We start from the raw sequence: 4567 nt of genomic DNA, 5'->3' as shown, positions 1-4567 counted from the left end.
TTGTAGATAAGCCGCTTATATTAACAAAAAACAATATTGAAGTTGCGAATTTACGACGCCTCCTACGAAATGGTGTATTAAAATTATTTTTGAAATCTAAATATAAAATAAAGGCTTAACAAAATAAATGTAGAGTTCATATAATATAAAAACCTTAACACATTTAATAAATTTTTCAAATTCAGTGTGTTGGGTTAGCAAAACTGTTATAGTGTTGGACAAAATATCCTGCAATATTCACTCAGCTTTTAATGGACAGCGGAGCCGGGGCAGGTGGCTAACCGCCCTAAGTTGCTGATGGAGAAGGTGTCACAGCATGTAACAGTCCAGATGAGGGACATGCCACCACGGAACGGGAAAACTGTCATACCGTCCTTCCTTTTGCCGTCTCGTCGTTCTAGTCTCGCTGGCTCGAGCTGGGAAGGGAAGCCTGCAGCGTCTAGGCCAAGCTGTCTAAATATCGGTCGCTCTCCGACACGTTTATGGATGGGCTTGTGGAGTGGAGACCTCCGGCATTCTTGGCCCCCGGACCATATTCCTGCTCACCACTATCGAGGCAGAAATAATTGTTCGCAAGTGTGAGCTCCGTGAGTCAGAGTGGTTGTTTCAGCGGATTTCCTTCACGATCTTTCGGGACAACACCTTTTCCATTTTGTCTGCTGAGGCCAGAGAGATAACATATGACAACGTTTAACAGTAGATTTCATGAAAAAGCTTATGTCACATCATTGGCGACTCCAGCACTCGGGCTGTTCCGGCTTAGTCCAAGTATAAATCTAATAAAGTGAACGTGTATTAGCAAGCTGATTTAATTTCTGCCAACACTAACTTCAGATATGTAATTGCAGCCAATAACACAGGTTCCTTTTATTGAGCCTAGTCACAGTTCATTTATTTTCGTTCAGCGTTTGGCGGTCGTCTTAGAGGTGACTGGGGTCAAAAAATATCATTCGTAGCAGACGTTCTCTCGACATCGTTCACACGTGCCTGACTCGGGCTCAGAAGTCACTCCCGAATTGTTATCTACAATCGTAAAAATTAAAAGTAATTCAAATTCAATGTTTTCTTGAAACAATAAATTTCTATAGAGATTAGGATTTAAATTCCAATCTATAAAATCTACGAAAAGTTTCCGTTCTACAATATTCTTAAAGGAACGAAAAATTATCCAGCAACTCGAGCTAATACGAACGAGCCTGGTATGTAAAAGACTAACTAGTATCTCTTGTCAAGAGTGCAGGCGACTGTCAAATCGCTGATGTTTGTTGTGCACTCTGTTGTCGTTATTTGATTGCTCTGCGTCTGTGTGTAAAGATCAGTTGTGTTTTGCAGGGTTGCTTTATTTTTACCCTAAACTTAGAAATGGAGAAAGACAGTTCTATATATATATATATATATGAAGCCATTTGGGGCTATAAATAAAGCGAAAAAACGTGAAATTCTTAAAGCAGGTATGTATCTTATGCAAAATCTGTGATCAGCCTGAGTGACGTTGATGACCTGGAGTCGCCTCTGTGTCACATTATAGTAATTTCTTATTAGATAACTTAGATATGTTTCGACAAAAGATTGGTCCAGATCATGTCTAACTTAAACCCCAAACCGAACACATTGAAGCAAGCTTTTAATGGCCTGAGTTCAAAGTTGCGGCCCCAGTTTCCCATTCATCCTTTCTATACCAGTTAAGAACTTGGCTTGCATTATAGTAAATCTTCGTCTAAGTGACATTCACTCTTTTGATTTTATTTATAGTATTCGTCATTTTACGTATGTATCGTTTTCTTGGTGTCAAAATCGAAGCCTGATATCGTATGCACAATCTATTATGGTCGCTCTAGCTTGTCACATTGATTTATCGACCGGTGGAGAATGTAAATAAACCTATTGTTAAATGTTATCCTACTGTTTTTGCTTATCGTGGATTGAATTTATAATTCTCTATAGATTAATAGTTCATGATTTATTGAGCTTCATAGTTAGCTGATGTAATTTTAGCTAGTCATGCTTAGGTATTCTCATCGGATGGTAATGACATATGTAATTTTAGCATACATTTTATATCCATGCAATGTTAGCGAATACTGCTTCGGTGTTTTAGCAGATATTCGATAGCGTCAAAATATATACAGTTTCCAAAGCAGGTTTTGTTTGTTTCACAAATATATATCATTTTATTTATAGAAAGAGACAAACATAGTTTTAATGTGTATGTATGAATAAACATATATATATATATATATATATATACACACGCACACATATATATAAATGTGTATGCACACACACATATATGCATGTATATACATACACATACATGCAAGCAAACAGACAGACAGACAGACAGACAGATAGATAGCTAAAGGGAGAGAAAGAAACAAAAAGAAAGCTGTGTGTGTGTGATAAAGTGTACCTATAAAAAAGGAATAAAATGTGAGGCTCTTACCTTTTTGTATAAATTTTTTGTTTAAAAATGTAAATATATATTCGCAGTTGATTCCTGTTTTTAGCCAATAATAAATGTAACTGGAAATTTAATGAAGTTATTTTAATCAAATGGTATTCGCCATGCTATAGAGAATAATATTCTAAACAATTTTCGTTCTCTCAAGTAGTCTGGTCAAATAATCATGAAAAAGAAAACTTGTGTACCAGAGACGTAGCAATATTCAAACAGATAAATAAAGTTTCCACATATAAGCCAGAATAATTACAATGTACGGACGATGAGAGATATGAAACCAACGTCAATAATGTAAGAGCAGAAGTTATCAAAAAAAATAAACCTTCTTTTGATACGAATCAGACATACAAAATATTTATGAAATGGCATATGAAAGTTATTCAATCTGCTTCATAAAAACGCTGAAGTACTGGGATTTAAAATAGCTCAGCTTTGTACATTTTGGGATTAAGTATTTAAAGCAGCAATCAAATGATGTCCGAAGAAAATGGAAATTGTGTAACATTAACGAGGAGAATCAACATTTTCACTTATGCAAAAAACACAAGTAATAATATCCTAGAAAGTATAAGAAGCATGGAGCACGAAAATAAGAATAATGCAGTAACTTCTTTCGTGATATGACAGAAATTCATGACAGACAAAACACCTCACCTCAAAACTTAACACACAGTAAAAGTAATGGCAAATTTCAAGGCCGTTGATGTTTTGAGTTCATTCATTCCCTCTCAGATTCTGTTTTTCGCAAGGTGTTCAAGAATCTCCCTTTTCACTATGTCGGCTTGGTGGTGTTACCACTTTTGTCTCTAATGACCCAACCATGCTGCAGGATGCACTGGATTGCACGCTACGTAACATAACATAGCATAACATAACATAACATAAGGTGACATAGCATACATCAAAACGAATCAAAGGTCCTTCCTGAGCCATAGTCTCATGAACCCGGTTTCTTGAACTCTGAAGCATATATATCCACCCCCACCCCGGATGGGACGCTGGTGAATATAGGAGACTCTCCATTTGAGTTTATGAATTTTAACACAAAGATACCATCGCATATGTGCATATGCGCATATACACACATAAAAGCTAATGTTACACACTTATGAGACATGCTCATCCTTTGCATGAGTACAAATAAATCCACCCATATGCTCATTTATTATGCACACATTAGTTCGTATTCACATATGCGCAAATCCCCAGAACATTTTTCATTCAAACAAAGAAACCTTATCACTTTGTGAGTGATCGGCTTGAATTTTGCAAAAACCTTAAAAAAAAAATATCAACAAAAATACACACAAATCCCATACTCGTTGTTGATTGCTTGGTAACACCACCTCATGTGGATTTACTCTTCTCCTCACTCTTTCATCGACTACAACTGATATTACACCAACTCTTATACAATCACAACAAATAATCCACTTCCTCTATTTTCTCCTCTATCTATTGCTGCTTTTCTATTTCTTCCTTCACCTTCCCCTCCTCTTCCCTCCGCCTTCTCCTCCTGCTACTACTACTACTACTAATAATAATCCTTTCTATTATAGACACAAAGCCTGAAATTTGGGTGAGGAGGGTAGTCAATTACATTAACCCCAGTGCTCGACTGGTACTTATTTTATCGACTCCTAAAGGATGAAAAGTAAAGTCAACCACGACGGAATTTGAACTCGGAACATGAAAGCGAACGAAATACTGCCACGCAGTTCGTCCAGCGTGTTAACGACTCTGACAGCACGCAGTCTTTTCTTCACTTTAAACTTTTATGATTGTTATCTATTTATTTTTTGTCTTTCACTTATTTCACTCGTTAGACTGCGGACTGGGGTACCTCCTTGGAGAAGTTTTAGTTGAATGAATCGACCCCAGTATTTATCTTTTTTTTTTTTGAAAGTTTAGTACTTATTTTATCGGCCTCTTTGACCAGACAGCTATGTTACGAGGATGTAACACACACACACACACACACACACTCGACGGGCTTTTTACACATTCAGTCTATGAAAATCCACTCACAAAGCTTTGGTCGGCTCGAGGCTATAGTAGAAGACACCTGCCCAAGGCTCCGCGCAGTGGTACTGAACACGAAAACAT

Source organism: Octopus bimaculoides, chromosome 1 (assembly GCF_001194135.2).
Source record: "Octopus bimaculoides isolate UCB-OBI-ISO-001 chromosome 1, ASM119413v2, whole genome shotgun sequence".
NCBI classification, from domain to species: Eukaryota; Metazoa; Mollusca; class Cephalopoda; order Octopoda; family Octopodidae; genus Octopus; species Octopus bimaculoides.
This window is presented reverse-complemented; position numbering follows the sequence as displayed.